Source organism: Xiphophorus hellerii, chromosome 15 (genome assembly GCF_003331165.1).
Source record: "Xiphophorus hellerii strain 12219 chromosome 15, Xiphophorus_hellerii-4.1, whole genome shotgun sequence".
Lineage (NCBI taxonomy): Eukaryota > Metazoa > Chordata > Actinopteri > Cyprinodontiformes > Poeciliidae > Xiphophorus > Xiphophorus hellerii.
The window spans coordinates 10624591-10645490 of record NC_045686.1 but is presented as its reverse complement, the minus strand read 5'-3'; the positions used below and the strand labels follow the sequence as shown (position 1 = coordinate 10645490).

The window sequence follows — 20900 nt, the reverse complement described above, 5'->3', positions numbered from 1 at the left end:
AAACTAATTTGTCCAGGAATGTTGGGTAAAGACTTTGCTCTTTTTCGTCTGCGGACTTAAAGTGGCTGTCTACACTTTACCAAATCACATGTGGCAGGTATTATTTTCAGAATGCCAGCTGAAAGATGATGCTGTTGCCTACCAAAGGCATTGTTTTGTGAACAGAACATCATTCAAGGACGAGAGAGCCTAATAATTGAAGACATCTTGCTTGGATTTGTCAGTTCCAAGGAGGTCCTGCTTTGTGCCATGGTTCATAAAACGCATAAATCTCATTTGATTTACCGAGAGCTGCAACAGCTTTTGGTGGAACCTTCACCAGTCTTCCTGCTTTGCAGATCCGTGAGCAAACTGAGGGATCCTGCTGAGAGCGGTCAATCTGCCTCTCACTACTTTTATGGCACTAACATTCCAGGCTGCAGGAAGCCAGAACTGTTCTGTTGGTCAGGATATTTCAATCTCCATCAGGTGAAAAACGAAAACGTTGAAGCTGAATTGAACAAAAATTTGTCCATGAGTAATCTTTGTGAGAAGAAGCAAGGATTCTTTTTCATTTTGGTAAGGTTTTTATGACAGTTCACGTCAAATGATAAAATGATTTTTTTTATATAGCAAAAATAAAAACCATAACTCCATCGTGGATCAGTCAAAGATTTTCTGAAACCTTTTCATATTTTAAGTGATTTTACTAAGTTTTAATGATGGGGCTCTATAGCTTTTATTTTCCTGTTTTAAATTTTTTTTTCCCACTTTTTCCGTTTTCTATTTTTCTGAATTGCATTTTTGTCGCACTTAAACTATATTTATTAACCTAAAATGTGTGTAATTATGTAGTAGATGAAAAATAATTCAATATATCAATAGCCAAAGAGGTTGGCATTAAACAAACCTCTCTGTGAATGTTTGGCAGAACACTGAGTGCTTTTGAAAGATATTTAATATTTTCAAAAAAAGAAAATATTTAAAATATTTTTTGTTTTAGTAACTCCGCAGAAAAAAAATCTGAGCTATCATCTACCCTATAACTGTGCTTAGTAAGATTAAAATGGTAATGTTACACTTGATTGCAGATACATTTCAACAGGATTGGGGTTTTTGTTTCACCTTTGATTGTAAATTTTAAACATAAACAGACAAGCCTACTTTAGGACAGATAATAAAACTTGATAGGTTTAACCTGTTGACAAACTCGGTAAAAAAAAAATTGGTTTACAACATCTGACTTGCAGGTGAGAGAAACGGAAACTGAAACAGGAAAAAGATGCTCAGTCACTGTATAACATTTCGCGCTGGTTTGTTGCAACCTTTCAGCTATCTTTCCAAGAAATAATATTTTGACTTCTTGGGAAATGTCCTTGGCTGCTACTGTTGCGTTTCATATTTCAGGGCTTTTTAAAGTGCAAATGTTATGTGGTATCATTCGTTTACTAGATTCATTTCATCTCGTTTTCAGCTGAGCCTCAGGTCTGCATTCACACACAGAGGAATGTGTGATAGTGTTGTGTGTACACAATGGGGATGACCTCACCGTTTTCATCTTTGTTGAAGCTCAGCATGCTGTAAAACAATGAAATCTGTGTGCCCCACTTCCCACCCCGCTCCTTCTTAAAGGGTACCTGTCCTCACCACAGAGTTGTACATTTACTTCCTGGTTTAGAAAGGCTCTTAAAATATTTACTGAACTAGTTAATTATTATTTGAACAAGTGCGATTTGGAGTATTTTGTTTCAAAGACTGACGCAGCAGAGAAACAACATCCACCTGCTGTCCTAACTGTGGTGACCTTTCAGTAGGTGAGAACAAGAACTTTTGCTTTGATCGTAAAAACTTGAAAGTATCTAGTTCCTTAATATGTATGTTAACACAGCCCTTTGAGATTGCTGGACTTTGGAAACCCCAGGTCTATATTTCAGTTCCGTTAGGCTTCCCCCCCCCCCTTTTTTTGGCTCATTTTGCTTCTGCTTGGTTTTTCGGCACAGAAAAAACAAAGAACAACTAATTTGTAGCTGCACCACCTACTAATGCTCATAAATTCATGTCCAGTTATAGATACTACAGTAATATGTAGTTATGTTTCCTTTCTTTAAAATAAATTTCACATTAACAGATATTAGTATTTTCTTGTGGTTATGCCAAATCAAATTGTTTTGCTAATTGTTGATTGGCAGGAACATTCATTTTTAAGATGAAACATTTTTATAGCAATTCCCTTTGCATAATATAAACTAGAAGTGCATGCTAGAATTTGATATCAGTGGCAACAAATAAACATTTTATTCTCTCCTCTCATCTATCATTGCAATTCTAAAGATTTTTTTGTGACCTTTTTAATACTTTGGGAAATTCAGTGGATCCCCACTTCTAAGAGTGGCAATGAGGAAGACCAAAGATGTTAGCTTCTGTGGTAGCGCTACCCCCTTGGTTTCCACTGGTTTCCACTGTGCATTTTAATGTATAGTACAGACCAAAAGTTTGGACACACCTTTTAATTCAATGAGTTTCCTTTATTTTCATGACTATTGACATTGTAGATTCACACTGAAGGCATCAAAACTATGAATAACACATGTGGAAATATGCACTAAACAAAAAAGTGTAAAACAACTGAAAATACCCCTTAGATTCTAGTTTCTTCAAAGTAGCAACCTTTTGCTGTGATTACTGCTTTGCACACACTCTGCATTTTCTTGATGAGCTTCAAGAGGTAGTCACCTGAAATGGTTTTCACTTCATAGGTGTGCCCTGTCCGGTTAATAAGTGGGATTTCTTGCCTTATAAATAGTCATGAAAAGAAAGAAAACCCATTGAATTAGAAAGGTGTGTCCAAACTTTTGGTCTGTACTGTATATTCAGGTATATTTTGTGGTTGTACTGTTAAATGTAAGAATGTTTTTAGAAGGGATCTCGCGTAGATTTCAGCCATTAGCAAGCGGTTATGGTAGCTCACCCCTGTAAATACCACTGTAGTACATTTAGTCTAACAAATAGGTTGAATGCAAAATGTGAATTTCTGACACTCGAACTACATTATAACAGTCTTTTACAATATTCTTATTAAACACATATTTGTGATATATTCCTGCCTTTATATTAGATGTGACTAATCTATCCACTGGAAACATTCACTTACATTTAAGACGAGGAAAATGTTCTGCTGCCTGAAAAATAACCAGAAAATATTCAGAACACAATTAACTTTTTCACTTTTTGCTACTGTAAGATAATAAGGTGTACATATTCTGATTAGGGACCCATTGTAACAGTTAATAGCACCTTTTAAAATGATAATCCTCTCAACAAAATTTCATATTTTGAGTTGGTCTCCCACATGGTCTGATTTGCTGCCATTTTGTGTTCCCGTATTAGTCAAGGTTGTAGAAAGAAAACAAAGTTGTGTTTGTTTCCATGATGTTGAACTGATATAACAGTGTATGAGTTTGAACATTAAGAAATTTGAGTTTTTGACACAGCTCTTTGTCAAAACGGTCATTTTCTTAGTTAATATTGCATTCCAAAAATCTTTCCTCCTTGTTGCACCTGCCTCCTATAGATCTCACCCTGTCATCATGAGCTGATCTTGGTATGCTGCTTAATCACCCAGACCGAGTGGGCCGCTTTGTGCCGTTCATGCCGCAAACGGTCATTGGAGCAGATTTACCTCGTAGCGCTTTGATCCATTTTAGTAGCCTTTAATGCCTCCGTCGGGTCTCGTCCATGGCGTAGAGAAAGGCTTGATGTGTGGTTTGTGGATGTTGATGGTTTTCATTAACTGCCTCGTCAGAGGAGAGTTTTTTTGCTCTGATGGTATTTTCTAATGACGGCAGACTTTTGTGGAAGGGAAAGCTTATTGAATGAGGCCCACCCGGGTGGTTTTTAATAAAACGACTGTCAGGAGCCCTTTAACATTTCTGCATGCACTTGATCATAAAAAGCTGCTTTTGAAGCAATGTAACAATGAACGTACTCACTTCAACTTACATTTCATAACATCTGTGTTTTGTAGTCTTACCAGTGACATGCAGGGTGCAAAGAATAATTGCTTTCCTTCCATAAAGAAATGCATTGAATATTGCATAGCTTTGCAAATGAAGTGTGTGCCTGTGTTAGAGATCATACAGTCACTAAAGCTATAATAGGTTCTAAGACGACTTGAATAGGATGATTGTAGTTGAACATCACAGTCTGTACCAGAGATGAGAAAAGTATCTAGAGGGTAGTTGCTCAAAGCTCCATTGCTTCCTGACATGGGATTCAATAAGGAAATGTTGCCAGGCAACTGGTGCTATTCCACTTTTGGGTACTATTGCTTGGTAACAAAATAGATTTTTAGAATAATGGCAGAATCAGTATTAGAAATGATAATGGTTTAATGTACTTATCAGTAGTGTACAGAGTTTAAATCTGGATATGTAGTGCCATGCAATGAGAACCTAACAATGTGTAAATGCGGGAATAAGAAGCCACTTTCCTGTTCTTGTATAACATGATTTTTAATAAGCACTCCCTTTGTGCTCAAGCATCATTTTGAAGTTTTCTTTTTCAATTATTCTCTGCACATCCCCACAAGTTTTAGCTATTTGAGCACACTTGTCTCTCAATGCACCTATCCTTTTAAATAGCCAATGGTGCACAAGAGGGAGGTGGAGTAGGAGGAGAGAGAGATGGTGTGAACAAGGCCTGCGGGGGTGGTGCTGGGTTACATAATATCAGATGAACCCAGCTGCGTTCTGTTGTTTAGCCCATGGGTGAAGGAGTGCCAGCCAAGCTGACTGATGTGTCCACCTGTGCTCGTCAGAATATGATCTGGATTAGAGTATAGGTCAATGAACGGATTTACATGGACCGCAACGATCACGTGTAGTCAGCCAAACGAGCAGAGCTTGAAACCACAGTGCCGACTTTGCTCCTCCAGCACTCTGTTGCTATGGCGGCACAGTTGTTGTGTTGTCAGAAACCTTGGGGTTTAATGATGATGCAGGATTCTAACAACAGTAATTAGAAGCTGTTTTTCCTTTCCTTTTTTCTTTTTAACATAATAAATGGAGATTTCTCATGTAGCACATTCTTGTGCACACAGCTTCATCGAAAGTGGAGCAATGAGCCAACAAGAAACGCCTTTTTCATACTGTTCCATAGAAAACAATTGTTTGTAGATGTGGCTGCCATTACACACAATTTAAATTAGCATCATTCACAAGGTTTCTCCCAGAAAACTTGCTAAGCCCGGTGGTTGGATTCTAGGGCAGTCATTCATCCAGCGACTTCTCAAGTTTTTGAGTGAAAATGTTTTGGTTTTTTTGACAGGGAATTTTAAAATCTGACTTGATAATTATGTGTTATTGACTGATTGGAAGATTTAATACCTGAACACCAACTATAAAGTCTTAAAAAATGCAAACATTTTAAAAAGACTTAAATAAATAAGTAATGCTTAGCCTGGTGGGGGCACAAGTAAAGCCTGGTGGCCTGCCAGGCTTATAATACACTGGGGGAAACCCTGATTTAATAATGCTGGACACAAGACTCTGGGTTTATGATTTTAGAGAATTAGTTTTTTTGATTTAAAAAAAATTCAGTGCGTTCAGTTTCCAAAAATGGTCAGTAAATGACTTCATGGCCGGTAGACCTGTTTCTGTGTAAAAAACTTTGACTGGATTATCTCTGGTTTGGCTGTCCCCACAATAAAATCTAAAGGGAAGACAGAGGACCTATCAGAGAAGTCTCTGGCACTGCTGTTAAAGTCCCAACAGGAACTCCTTTCTTTTGTTTTGCTTTCATTGACATTATTCCAGCTTTAATCATCTTTGGTTCAACTAAAAAAAAAAAAGGTCAGCTGGAATTTGGTAGACAGCAGCAGGTGCTTTCCCACTTTTCTTTTCAAAATATGTACTATTTTCCACCTGCTACTAACTTCAAACACTTTTAACTTTGAAAATAGTAAAATACGTGACAATAAAAGAGTCAGTTTTAATACTGAAAGAGTGGTGACTGTGTGGGAGGGTGGGAAAGGTGAAGCCCAAGAATATTCAGCCCTCGCACTTAATTGTTTTATTTTGCCAAGAAAAGCCCCAAATGCCGGTAGTCAAGCAACAGCCTGACCCTTTCTTTGGGCTTGAGCTCTGGGGCTGAGGGCACTGCTCAGAAACCATAGCAGTAACCCTTTTATTCAAAGAGGCTTTCACTTTGGGAGGTGCACACCATCACATCTGTCAAAGTGTCATGGAGCTTGCTGTCTGCAGCATTAATCCTACTGCCCTCTCATCTTTTTAAAAGCAGCGTTTATCGAGGAACCCCTCCATACTCTTTTCTCACGACCATTAAGCATGCACATGTCAATCTTCCTCAGCATCTTTTGCTCAGATGGTTTATATAGCATTTTGCCACTTGACTGGCAAGGCCTAAATAATTCAAGTGTGCACTTTATATTTAGTTGTAGAGCTACTATTTATATAAAATGTTTTTTTCACACAAGCACGCATGATTTACAAATTTCTAAAAATAGTGATTCTTTTTAACCCCACTTTCCTGCTGCTTGTCAAAACATAGACGGCAATAATATTTTTATTAGCTTGGCATCAAATTTGACATTTGAAATAACAGAAACGAGCAACGCTTCCATTTGAATTTAGTGACCAATTGTTTGCTTGTTTTTATTTTTATTTTTTACCTGCCTCTTGTGATTTTATCCAATACTGATTTCCCTTTAAGATTTAAAATCAGCATTTAATCTTTATTCTAGCCGGTGATTAATAATGACAATGTTTTTTTTCATACCATTTTCTCAAAAATAAAATGAGAAAATGAAGGATTAATGCAGCCTTAAAATTTTACTTTAGCCATTTACACATTTAGCGTGGCTAGTTTGATGAAAACAGAAATTTTTCTTTGTCTTCACCTTAACTCTAAAATTTCCAAAATGTCGCTATTTCAAATCCATAACTTTCCTTTGAAAGCTCAAAAGAGAACATCGATACCTTCTGTTTAGCCTTCCTGTTATCTGCGGAAACTCTGGTGTTTTCTCTCTGTCCTGCAGCCTGAATGAACCACTCACTTCTTCCACAGTGGAGTTGAAAATTTTCAGTTTCAAATATAACGAATGAATGAAGATCAACCAAATAGGGTTTTATTATTGCAGGAAACATTAGCCTATAAAACAGTAATTTCCTGTTGGTTAGACCTTGAAAACTTGTGCTTCCTTTTGTATACAGTTGTCGCCTCACCTTCTTTTAAATTGTTTAGTTAACTCAAACTGTCCTCGTGCAAAACTTGCCCAGTTTTGTTTTTGTCTCAGCCTGTAATGATACTACCGGGTAGTTTGTTGTGCTGACACGCCAAACGGTTTGAAAGCACCAGACAAAGAGAAGAGAGAGCGAGAACAAGACACTGGGCTAATTGCTATAAGTATAGGGATTGTGTTTTCAGATGTCGGGTTTAAAAGCGCTTGTGCACACATTCCTCACACGTCCCTCTCTTATTTACCTTGAGCTGAAAGCATTTGTTTGAGAACTGTTGTTGTTAGATTGTAAAATGGTATATTTCTAGCTAACACTATACTCCAGAAATACCAGTTGTATGCATGATCCTATACTTGTGGTGCAGCTAGAAATTGGGTAACTGGAGAGATTACATTACAGGTGCAGAAATGTGCTCTGGTTTAGAAAGTGGCATTTTTGTTGCTACTAAAAGTGCATATTTTGGATTCATTAAGAGCTGTAAAATTTTATCAAATCACCATACAAATCAGTTTTGCATGCTGATTACATATTTGGTCTGTTAGATTAACTTTCCTTACCCTGTGCTCATTCTTAATGTATATTATAAGTGAATGAGATGCTAAAACTCTTAGTGTGGTGTTAATGACTTTGTGAGAAAGAAAAGATAAGTTTTCTGATATAGTTAAGCAAGTTTCTCATTGTACAGCTAGCAAAGTTTGCAGGGTGACTGATAGTCGTGCAAAATATGTATTGTGGATTTTGAATGTTGGCATAGTTTATGTATAATAGTGGTGAGACTCAATTAAAATGTTTTAATGAGTTAATTGAAGGTTCTGTAATGAATCGTATATAAACAAAATAACCAACATTTTCAATTCAACCCCCCATGAACCAAGAAAAGCAGCTTCGTAGTCCATTCCTGTTGCTTGTGCATCAGATTTACAGGTGCACCGGAAACACAATATTAATGTTCCGACTCGGGACTCTTGCATGTTTAAATCCCCACCCCTCACCCCCCACCGCCACCCCAAGCCCCCACCCACCCAAAAAAAAGCAATAAATATGCTTGTTAAAATCTATGTCTATGTAATTACTCAGAATTAAATTACAATCTCCGTCCCAATGTATAGGTAGAATAGATCATACTTGAAATTGGCAAGGTGTTTTTAGAAGAGAAAACCCCCATCTTTTTATTAGGTTGCTGTTCTACTCCATATCACCTTGGAGATCTTGTCCCAGGCTAGACAAGAGCCAAAGAGCCCTTATTGCAACCTGGCACTGCTACTTCTGTTACTGCTGTGGTTTATGGTGTGCACTGTTGTAAAGAAAATAAAATGGAAAGCTGCAGTTTCTTTTGGGGGTTTTTTTCTTGTTTTTTTTTGGTATAAGGCTCTTGTGGACTCCAGTTTTATTAGGTCTGAGGCTTGATATGTGGGAACTGTGATTTATAGCTTTCATTATCAAGTTTTTACCACACGGTTGGATCCCAACAGGGTCCCCACAGACCAGCTGACTCTCAAAATAGCAGTTGAGGTTTTCACTTTAACAAACTGTGGTTAGACAGAGGTGCTGAAAAGCAGAGACTCTTCTGTGGTGAAGCTTTGATCACAGAGACTAAATGGTAATGCTTTGAAATGTCTACATCAGGTGCAGGTAGCTTATGGAAATCAGCCTTCATGGACGGGCACTTGGCACACGGAAGCGGACACACACTTCACAGAAAGCTGTAATCTTTGATATTTGTGCCGTTTGCCTCTTCGGTGGAAGCTGAACATACTGTACATCTTAGAGTTGAGATGGGGGAAGTAGAGAGAAGAGAAAAGAGTTTCCAGATGAACTTGTGAACTCAGATTTGGACTTATTTATATCTTTAGCATTTACTTTTTCCACCATCTGTCTTGGTGTCTATCTGTAGCAGTTTCTTTGATGAAATATTTTGTGTAAGTGTTTATCCTACATATATATTTTTTATCCTCTTACTTTGCCACAAATCATCTTAATTGAACTAAATCTGGTGTTGATGCTGCTGATAAAGTCGCTTTTAGATTTGATAGACATTTTTAAATGAATCCTTTTGAAGTTCCTGACTAAGCTAAACTCCTTTGCTAGGCTAATTTATCAAAAGCCACAGAATATTTCATGTGCACGGTTTGGAAACCTTCTTTACAGGCTGTGAAACTGCATTTTCCACATTTACTTGGTTTTCACTTCCTCTGTGTCTTACGTGACCTGCACTACATTCTCTGTCTAGACAGCTGCTGATGTGCTGGGGAACTGCGCGGTCCAATTTAAAGATTGATTACATTTTTGATTTTTTTTTCTTTTCTTTTTGAAGTAGGACAACTCTGTGTTGTTGTCCACGTAGAATCAGGGCAGAAATATTTTACAAGATGGATTAATAATTTGTCAGTCTAATTTTAGCCTTGCATTTAGCAAAACAATTTGCATGTAAACACAAACAGAATCAGGATGTAGGATTTTTGAAGCCCAAAGCTGTACAGCTATTTTTATATGACTTGAATTATTGAGAGAGCCACACTGACAGTCAAATGCTTTTCATTTAATTTCCCATTGGTTTAGGCCACAGTGATAAGACGCCAAGGTGAGATGCCAATAGTATCAACGTTAACAATAGCCTTTGAATGCTGCTACAGTCGAAAACACATTGGTTCCTCCTTTCTGTTTCTCATTCTTCTCTCTCTCTGCCCTGCTTGTAGATTTCAGCACTAGTGTGATTTACAGTCATAGCAGATGATCTGCTACTTGGTCATGCTTTTCCTACATGCCACATTTTCTCAATTCTCCTCTGTGCAGATGATTCCCAGGCTTCTCTGGAACACACACACACATTTGTTTTTATTAATATTTGTCGTCTTTTCCATGTCGTTTTAAGTAATATTTGACGTTATCACAAGTTTACACCTTCTAAATTTTTTGAAAGCTTGTATTATTCTGTCATCTTTTGTAAGAAGACGGGTTTAGTGGTTGTAAACGTACTCTGAAATTTAAAACTTATGTGTCCCTTGGGTGAACTTCAAAATATTCTTTGGCTTGTCGATTAATACTGAATGCCAACGCAAGCAAGAGTTGGTCTGGATTTTGTGAACACCAGCTGCAGTTAAAACATGTCTAATCCAAGCTCCACTTTTGAAAAGGTTTAACCAACAAACGAATTTGATACAGTGACTCTCTGCCAGCCCGTGTTCCTGTTTTCCAGAATGTGAGGGAAGAAAACTGCGACTTATGGCTGAGGAATGTGAAGAGTAGACAGCTGAGACTTAGCGGAGATAGGGAGCCGTGCCTAAAATAATGAATTTGGGCTGAAAGTGGGCAGAAAGTGAAGCTAGGTGGCAGAGGAACAAAGCTGCTCCTGCTGTCTTGAAATGGCTTTGAAAAGGGGATCTGCAGAGATTTTGATGCACCGTGAGTTTTCCGATCCCCCCCCCCCCCTCCAGAAACCTTCACGGGGCTTTCCACATTACACTCTCTTCCTCCCTCTGTATAGTGACGCCTTTCTCCCTGCTTCTGTAATGAGGCTCATTCTTTACGTATGGGTTATTAGGTTGGTATTTTTATGGGTTATTTAATAAAAGGTGTTGATTTTACACCTTTGTACTGGAACTGTTCTTTTCACAGTCTTGGCATTTGTAAATTATTGACGGCTGAGCTTTGGAGTTCAAGCAGAGGTTGAGTAGGTAACATGGGAATCTCTTGAAAGGTGATAATTACTCTTTTTTGCTCAAATGTTTCCCATCTAGACAGGAAGTGAAAACCTAATCACACTCATAGCAAGAATTGTGCGTGTGTTTTATTAGATATGTAAGAAAAATTCAAGTGTATTTCAGTGGTTCCTGATTTCTTTTTTTAAAATAGTTTCTTTTACTAAAAATGTAAAAGCCAGTAGTCTGGAACAGCAATAGTCCATTGTCTGATTCACAGCAGGAATTATTTTTCTTAATGTCAGAATAGGAAGGACTGTTTCTGTGCCGAAGGCATTTCATATCTTGTCTATTTTCTACTAGGCGTCAGTCTGTGTCTAAGAAGCTGGTATAACCAATAAATATCTCATGCAACCATTGACACAACTTTTCATTGCATGCTTAAGAAATCTTTTAAAATGATTGGAAACAAATATTCCCCGCTACCGCTTTGTACAAGGTTTGTCTTACCGAATCAGTGGATGATCCCATGAATATCAGGGATCGTCTGATCGTATGCTGGGAAGAAAAGCATTTACATTTTCTTCTTCTTTCTTGTTCATCCTGCCAGACATCTGGACATTGTCTGCTTTATGACCTTTTTTATAAGCCAAGGCTCTATATGAATCCAAAAAATAGATGATTTGTGTCAAGCTGCTTCCTAGGTAATTGTATATAAAAATAACTTTTTTAAAATGAAGTAATATGAGCTTTCCAAACCAACTTTGCAAATTTGTTTAAAAAAAAAAAAAACCTCCTTGTTAAATCATCAGTCTACTTTGATTTACTAAATGTATCTGGACAACTTATCTTGGATACCACCTCAATAGAACATGCTCGTCTTTGACATCTTTTAACAAATAAACCAATTCTCATGCTTTGGAACATCATTGAACCACCGTCATGATTTGCAAAAATCAAAAACATGGATCCTTCCAAGTGGCCGGTCTACTAAAAGTACTCCAACAGATCATTGGCTACAATCCAAAAGTCAGCTAACGGGCAAATGTGGCGTCCATGGGAGCGTTCCAAGGTGAAAGCAACTGACCAAAGAGAACACAAATTTCTGCCACACATGTTGCAAATTGCATCTCGATAATCCTAAAGACTTGGGAAAATATTAAATATTATGCAGTCCAAAGCAGATCTACAGACCTACCTACCTACACTTAATGGTTCAAATAAAAACAAATGAAGGCTTTAGAGTGGCCTAGTCAAAGTTCAGATTGGTTAGGATGGCTTCTTTTCACTTAATCATCCTTTTAAAACCACTGTTTCAATTGATTAAAGTTATTCAATTTGTTTTGTCTGAAACATTTACAAGCACATATTAAAAATTAATATCATAAAAAGTTTAATGTTTTTTGTCACTCGTTTCAGAAAATGAAACTCATATTTTATATAGAAATATTGCACTTTTTAAATTATTTGAATTGTAACCGTGTCAAAATGCAAAAATAGAAGCAAGGGAAGAAAATACTTTTTCACACTTCTTCGTTGTCTCTTTTAACGCCAAAATGCAAAAATGGAAGGCAGTGTAAAGTTGAATGTTGAAAAGGCTTTTAGATGTCTGATGTAAACAAAAGCTGGTGCTAAAGGATCTGGATAAACCTGGACTCAAGATAAGCACTCTCTACCAGTCCATATAAGGTTTTACTCTTCTGACATCTTTCCTCATGTCTGTCTTCCTTTATTTTTTTCTCCATCGGTCTTCATCTTTCTTCCAATTTTGTCTTTTTACACTCTTGTCTTTGAAACAGACTTCAAAAATTTGTTTTTCCCAGTACAAATTTCATTAAGACTGAAACGATTCCTCAAGTGATTCGAATACCTCGAGGGATTATTAAAATTCCTCGAGAAAAATGTATCTGCCTCCAAGCTTTGTTAAGTTATATTTTATTATTTAATGCACCGTGTTCCGGCCGGGTTATTACTTGTGTTGCCCAGCGCTCTCACTTCCCCCTGAGTTGTTGACGAAAGCTAAGAGTTAGCAGCATAATGTCCAGTTTTCAAGTTTGGCCTGGGAGGATTTTCTTGATTGATGATAATGTCTAGGTTTTTGTTATTTTTTGGGGGACCAATAAGCATCCTTAAAATAACTGGTGCAATGCCTGGAGTACGGCAGCTTTTCTTCTAACTTTTCTTCAGGTTAACTTAGAAAGTGAGCTATTATTGTTACAGGTTAGTTTTTTAACCTACAGAAAAGTTATTGTTAGGGAAGCTCAAATATGAAAAGTTGGACTGATGTTGATATGCGATAGTAGCCCTGCTGTTTTGTTAGATTTACCAATGTTTTATCTTTTTTTTTTATCCGATTACTCGATTAATCGTAAGAGTAATCGATAGATTACTCAATTACTAATATATTCGTTTATAACAGCCCTAAATTTCATTAATGCAACTTTCAGGATTTCAAATGTTTTTTATATTTCATCCACTTCGCTGAATAAATGAAAAAGATTATATGGTAGCTTTGATTTCCTAATTACGAAGAAGACTGAGATGAGAATTAAGAATCTTATCCTTGAGGTCAAAGGTCAAAAACTGAAAAATGTTCTTTTTTTACTCCTATTTTAGATGCATCAAAACTCCAACTATTTTGAGTCTACAACTCGTAAGAAAAAAACATACACTTTGATACACTTTAGAGTTTAGTATTGTAATGCATAACAGCTATGCAAAAAAATACTTTCCTCTTATTATGCGTTAGTTATTTTGAAAAAAATACAATCGACAAGTCAGACTACAAATAACCTGAAAATTTCTTTGAAGAGGCTTTCAAAACACTAATTTTCTTATTAACCTTTTAGTATAATGTGAATACCTTAACTAGAATTGGTACTTTGTGTCTGTAGTTATGACTCTTGCTGTGATCAGTGTCTTTAGAGCTCACTAACAATAGTTACTATTACTTGATAATGTTTAGATCTATTACTGCCGAGCTACAGCTTAATGAAGTTGGTGCTGTGAAAACATTGTTTGTATTGTCTAGATTGCACTGGAAATATAGAAATGAAAGGAAAAAAACCACATAAATAAACTAATCCATGAAAAAATTGGCAACATAAAGAAGAAATCAATATGATTAGTCACAGATCTTTTTAGTATACTTGGCTCAGGTTCTGGTTTTCCTCAGACCCGCATATCTGCTCCAGTTTGAACAGTTTGCTTCCTTTCAGGTAGACATGAAAGGACTATTAGCAAGCCTCATTAGGGTGAATGCCAAACTGCAGAAATGAAACGAGGTCCAAGGTCCAGGTCAGCTGTGTTCACTAATAGCGTGATGAATGGAGAGATAAGGAAGATGACTAGTTTATACTCAGAACTGGTTAAAACGACTGCAGAGTTGATGTAGCAAAGTTTGACTGGAATGCTAACAGGATAAGCCAGAATTTTTTTTTTCTTTGTTTGAGCATGTTGCAAAACCCTTCACTGTTTTTTCGAATAATATTTTAAAAATTCAACACTAACCCTGCTTATTCTTCTTGCTTCATAAAATAATTGGTAAAGGAAAAGGCTGACCTCATGGATTAAGCATGAAAGTTACCACATGGTGAGGTGCATTCACTGTATCATTATTATATACAGTACAAGTATGTAGAAACTGTTCCTCCTTTAGTGACTGATCATAAGAGAAAATATATCTGTTATTCTGATCAGGCTTATCAGACAACACTAATTAAATACCACCTCTGCAGAAATCCTTTGCTGGTATCTGAATGAGTCAACAACACATCTGAATGAGCTGCCTTGTGCTGTCTCATTACAAATCGAAGTGTCTCTCTGCATCACACGCTTTCTAAATCACTGTAAAATAACAACAAACATGTTCACTGTTTGCAGTATCATTTTCATAATAAAAGGGATAAGTGCTGTTTGAAACTATTCTTTACCATTTTGTCAATGGTATGTGCATTCTCACATGAAAAATCTAAGATAAGATATTTACTACTTAAAGGTAGTAGGTTCACTAAATCACAATTTCTTTATGAAGTTTCTTCTAAATTACAAGTGAAGTTCTTGTTCAAAATACATAACCAACCCCAAAATCTTGGACTTTAATGTGTTGGTAGTTGCATACGAGTGTAAAAATAGTTTTGTTTCCAGTAGTTTAGCAGATTCATCATGCTTAAGTGTTGCACATCTTTTTAATTTCTCAGAAGAGCTTGGAATTAATTATGGATGAATTTGATTATTTCTGATTAAATGTGAAACATTTTGCATAATTTGATTTTTGAAATTTCAACTCTCAGATATAATTCTTGAATGTAATATTAGGTTGCTTAGGTTGTGTTTGTCAAACCACAGTGGCGTGAGAATACTGTAGCTACATTTTTTATCTATCAGAAGATTTCTAAACACCAATCGCATTTAAAGTCACGTCAAGTGGACTCACAACACCACACAGATGGGAACTCATGACAAGTTTTTCTGCAGTGTGTAGAGCTGGCAGCTTCCGCAGCCTTGGTCCTCCAGGAAATCCAGCCAGAGTGGAGAGGAAATTAAATATGTGTGCATCGCTGTGTATGTGTATGCCTGAAAGTCCGTGCCAGAGGATTGATTTGAGCTGTCGATGCTACACTCTTTATAGCCTTTAACTAACTGTACCATTTGTTTTAGGATTTTACTTGTCACCCACTTTTCTGACATCCATCTATAAGTGGTGGCAATGGGGATTATGCATGTAGATCACTTCTGTAGCTACTCTAATGGGTGTAATTCATTAGGCTAAGTCAATTAAAGCTTGTGCTTCATTACAGACATGATGATTTTTAAGGTCTTGTTAGTGTCTGTGATGGTCCTTGAACTGGAATTACTACCATGTTGAGAGAGACATTAAAATTAGCACTGCCATTTTCCCAGAGGCTTTTAGAACTCATTATAATAAAAAGGTTGCTGTAACACATTAAAAAAAGAAAACTATTCTATTAATTTAAATTGAATGAATGAATACCAAATCTCAGTTTAAAATAGTGCGTGAGATTCTCTCAGAAAGATGGCCAAAGCTGCTGAGTTTTCACTTTCTGCCTAGTTTCTCATCATATTTTTTCCTGAGATTCTTGAAATTGTACTGGCAATTTTATTGCAATTGACATGTAGAATTACTGAAACTGGACAGAATCCATTTTTGACCCGATCTTTTTCATGAGATCTTTGAAAAGTCAAAAGTAAGTAAATGTTCCAAAGATAAATGCACATAGTGGCTGGAATCATGCGTTGGTTTATTTTTTTAACTTTGGAAGCTCGAATTGTTTATGTGCTCTTAACACTAGCACATTTTTTACCATGTCATTCATTTGAGGTGTTTAGTTTTTAATATTTTATTTACTGAATGAATGACTTATTTGGAGTTACAGAGTTTCAATTTTATTACTGCACATTCTTTGTGTTAAAGTCTATCTCTTTTTATTTTAGGTTTGCCATCACACTTTGAGATATTCAATGTGAATTCCTGGCTGTAGTGATAAACTGAGCTGGTGAGTATTTAACTTACGTCACTAGAATTGGTGGGATTCTGATTCTTTGTTTTTGAAGTTAATGTGCTAATATATTCTAAAGATGGGAATTTATTCTGTTGCACTTTGTCTTAAAGAGAGAGAGAGCTCAACATGAGACAAGTATTTCTTAACCTTTTATAATCTGAGTGCTATAAATTCATTTTTTGCATGTTAATAATGTATTCAGTCGGTTGGATTGAGTTTTACTGCAGTAGACATAGATCATGGCAACAGGCCACTGAGAGGGTTGGAAACATCATAATAAAGAGAAGAAAGAAATGTGTTTTTATTGTGACTGGTATCTTTACCATAATATTCAACAATATTATAAGTGGCTAACCCAATAACCTAATATCTTTTAGTCATACTTAACAGGGAATGCATTTTCTCATACTTCAGTCAGTTCAATGGACACAAAGGCACAAAGTTTGTGATAGGTTTTATTGCTTTTTATCTTAAAATCCACATGCAGCAATTTAGACAAAAAATATTCTTGATTCCAAATCATTCCAAAACTTTTTACAACTATTTTTCTTACATTTTGGTTGAACATATGTCTGACATTAGAAGGATATAAATAATAATCAAGTTGTGCACTTATAGATGAAAGTGAGGTTATTGCTGAGTAGCTCCGTAGGGGGCTAAAAATAATACAAAAAACTAATGGTAATAACTAAATACCAGTGACAATATATCATATAAAACAAAAACACAGACTAATTTGCTTTGAAGTGAAACTAGTGAGTAGGCGGCTCTTATCTATGAGTTTGAAACAGCATGTTTTGTTCCAGTAAATTCTTTGCTTCCCTCTCCCTCCGTATTTCTCTCGCTTCTTTTTCTTTCTCTCTCACCTCCTCCTCCAGCCAGCAATGCTGTTCACCTCCCACACAGACTGACACACACACAGATACAAAAACTGCTATCTTCACACATGTATAAGGGGGAATAAGGGAGGAGAAAAAATGAAAAACTCTAAGAAGGGTTAAAGAAAAACACCAGGGAGGAGAAGATGATGATAATGGAAATGGGAGAATGGCTTATAATTAGACAAGGATGTAACTGGAAGACAGTGGGAACAAATTAACAGCAAAAGAGGGGTGGATAGAATATGAGGATTTTGTTTTTAAAAAACACTAAGATCATTTGAGCTTTGAAAAGCAAATGTACTAAATATTTATGTATGTCCTACACAGAAATCACTTTGTGTCAAATGCAAAAATTGACATTTTTTGTATCTAGCTTTTGATATTACAAAAATATCAAATATAATTTTTTATTTTATTTTTTTAATCATCTGAACTTATAGGCAACAGGGAGGACATGGAGGTTTAATAAAATGCTTTACACAAGCCAGAATTTATCACCAACAACATTTTTCTTTTCAATACAAACAGACATATACAGTATAATTTTTTTTTTTTAAATTGTATTTGCTTTTAAATGGAGACATCTTACTCCACCTATACACTAGTATGTGCATATTAGGTTTAAAACTACACATACACGACACCAGACTCATAATCTAATCTAGGAACTAAATAGTCAAGAGGAGAGTGAGCGAGCCACCGTAGGTAAACACACATCTGAACATGTGCGAAGCAGTACCCAGTGTTTATGTCCACATCCTTTCATGCGGTGAAGGTGTACGGCCTACTAAGCAAATTACTTGAGTCGTGATAGCGTTCTGCACACTCTTGGGGCACAATGTTCCCATGCAGTCCTGGTCTATCTATTCCCTTTCAACAAAGCAGTCATTTAGCAGGTTTGGTCTTTTCCAGGCAAGCATCCCAAGTCAAAGACACAAACAAAATGAGCATTGAATTATTAAATGATTAACAGTAGTGTCCAAACTTTATTTCTTTGTTGTTGTGCCTATGATAATTTGCTTCAGCACATAGTTTACTTTGCCTAGTGTTTAAGTTGACTAGTATTAGATCATGATCTTATGTGACCCACAATCCAATGCTTTTAGACTCTGAGGTCATGCACCGGTTTGGTATTGGTCATTGTGCAGGTCACCCATTTTCTTTACATCTCTTCAGTGTCCACTTCAAGTCAAACATATTTCTTGTACATCTGTTGACAGCGCCTTCTTACTTAAAACTGTTTCCCCCTTTCAGGTGGAACACCTAAACTCATAAAGAAAAGTCCCTACCAGATATTACCTATGTGATTTACTACCCAGATAATTTAAGAAATATGTATAAAATATGTCTTTTAAGGTTGCTTTTCAACTGGAATATTGTGATGAATGTGTTTTGGTGACTGAACGTCATCTTGTAAACAAATTGAGCTTGCTTTGATTGCTTCCATTTTTAGTCTTGATAAGGGACCGATGGGAGGTCGTACATTGCATTCACACAGTTCCACAGTTTTATAAATAGTTAGATGTTTTATAAAAGAGTGGAACATGGCTTACTTGATGGAGTGACTAGTACTAACTCACTTTTGCGCATCTATCTCTTTCCCACTTTTGGTCGCAGCATCTCATATCCTCCCACATACTCTCACATTGAGTGAGGAATCAATCCTTCTCACTTCCATTATCTCTCTCCCTCCCTCCGTATCTCTGTCACTTGCTCTGCTACTTAATTCTGGCCATTCTGTACCAATCAAATAGCTGTGTTGTGGGCACAATTGAGTCCCACAGCAATCATACCACGTCCTCATTAGGCTCGATCTAGTGGTTCGCTTTATCCAGCTTCATCCCTTTCTTTCGGTAATTGGGCAAAAACCTTTGCCTACCTGTCAGCCGCAGTCCCAGTGCAAATGATGCAATTTATTCGACTGTGTATAGGAGTTGACAGTGGCCTCGGTGTAATCTTGGGTCAATGCTGTCCTGCAGTTTTCCAGCAAATTAGTACATCATTGTGAGTCAGATCTTACTCAGGACTGTCGCCACCTTTGCCAGCTCATGGGTAATGACTGTGGTCACCAGAGAGGGGATGCATTTGAAAAAATGAAATGTTTCCTGTTTGAGTTAATTTATTTTTCAAACCTTTTGACAATACATGCTGACTTGTATGCTTAGTAATGCTATTTTCCTTTGTGAAATAAAACAAATAATAAATATGCAGGCTTACTTGTTTGGCCAAGTGATCTTTAGAATAACTTTGCCTAATATTTTCAACACTATGTATAATTAGGTGCAATTCAGACAGGTTTTTAAGTGAATAATAAATTCCATCCCTCTTTGCAGTAACTCTGCGAAACAGAAAGCAAGATTTGCCTCGATTTCACCCCCCTCCATCTACATCCATTAGAACCAAATGTTTTCTGCTTTTCGGTTTTTCTTGTGCGTGGGTAAATCACGTCTTTATCGCAAAGGCCACAAACTGAAGATGCTCACCTCTATAGAGCTTTAAGAAAAGGCAGAAGCTGTAAATAGAAAAATACAGCGTATAACATTTGTAATAAAAGAACAACCTAAAGTTGAAAGCAAAGATAAACACTGAATCAATGCACACATGTTTCTCAGTGAAAACAGGATGTGTTAGGAAAACAGAAGAGTAGTGCTAAGATACCTTAACACTTAAGCTGATTATTTTAGTAGTCTTGGAAATTCACACGTACCCAGAGTTAATTCTTTGAGGCTGACTGGCTCACCGGTGCCCTATCCGACTTGTGACTTCCTCAGAGGAAGCAGGAAGTGGCTTAGATGTGTTTCCTGTTGGAATGTGAGACAACTTCCTTGGCAAAAGCACATGCTGGCACACTACACATTATATTTATGGCTTCCTCATGGTGGCTTTTTTAGAGTGCAAAAACACTTAATCACTTTTTAAAATTTGTCCTCTTAATTTTTTCTTAAAACCACCAACGTAGTTAAACACCTTTTGCAGGTGATATGATGATTGGGATTATTTTAATAAGACACCAGAGGGTAATACTCTGACTCCTTCAGCTTTTTGATTAGCATAATGTATTGCTCAGTGTGTTAACATGTATGATTTTATGAGATGGGCCAACACAAGTACAGTATCATTGGTTAGGTTAGTTTTCCACTTCACGTATTTATTGGAATATGAACATACTTGGAAAACACTTCACATTATGTTTAATGTTGCACAGATACCTTTTATTTATTTTTCTTAAACATGCCGTGTCAAAGATACCTTGAGTGATTTATGAGTGCTGGCATGAAACTTGCCCACATAAGATTGACTTCTTGTAATCACCAGAAGATCGATTTGTTTGTTTTAATTATTTTATTAGTTAAATACCTTGCTTTGTAATTATTGAATTAGTTTCCAGTTTCTATGTTTTAGACCCATCCTGTGTTCAATTAAGGCTGCAAGATGCCAATACTCAAAAGTTTAACTTAAGACAACAAAGTCTGGAAATGTTTATTTTATGTTCCACCTTGAACATTTTGCTGCTTATCGTCCTCTTCGCACAGAATACTGATCTGCTTTCGCTCTCAATCCTTCTCCCTCTGCTCATACTGCAGCCCTGTTCCAGCTCACTGTTGCCCACGCAATGCTGCGCCA

At 36.6% G+C, this 20900-nt stretch overlaps 1 protein-coding gene across 4 annotated transcripts in view; it reads left to right on the top strand.

The window, feature by feature from the left end:
* sipa1l1 (signal-induced proliferation-associated 1 like 1) overlaps positions 1-20900 on the top strand; it is a 77152-nt gene that overhangs the window by 7109 nt on the left and 49143 nt on the right. For 3 of the 4 annotated variants that reach the window (XM_032584771.1, XM_032584772.1, XM_032584768.1), the window contains exon 2: positions 16328-16389. The exons of the other annotated variant lie outside the window; for it this stretch is intronic. The gene's annotated coding sequence lies outside the window, so the exon portion shown is untranslated. The remainder of the gene's footprint in view (positions 1-16327; positions 16390-20900) is intronic. 4 annotated transcript variants of the gene reach the window in all.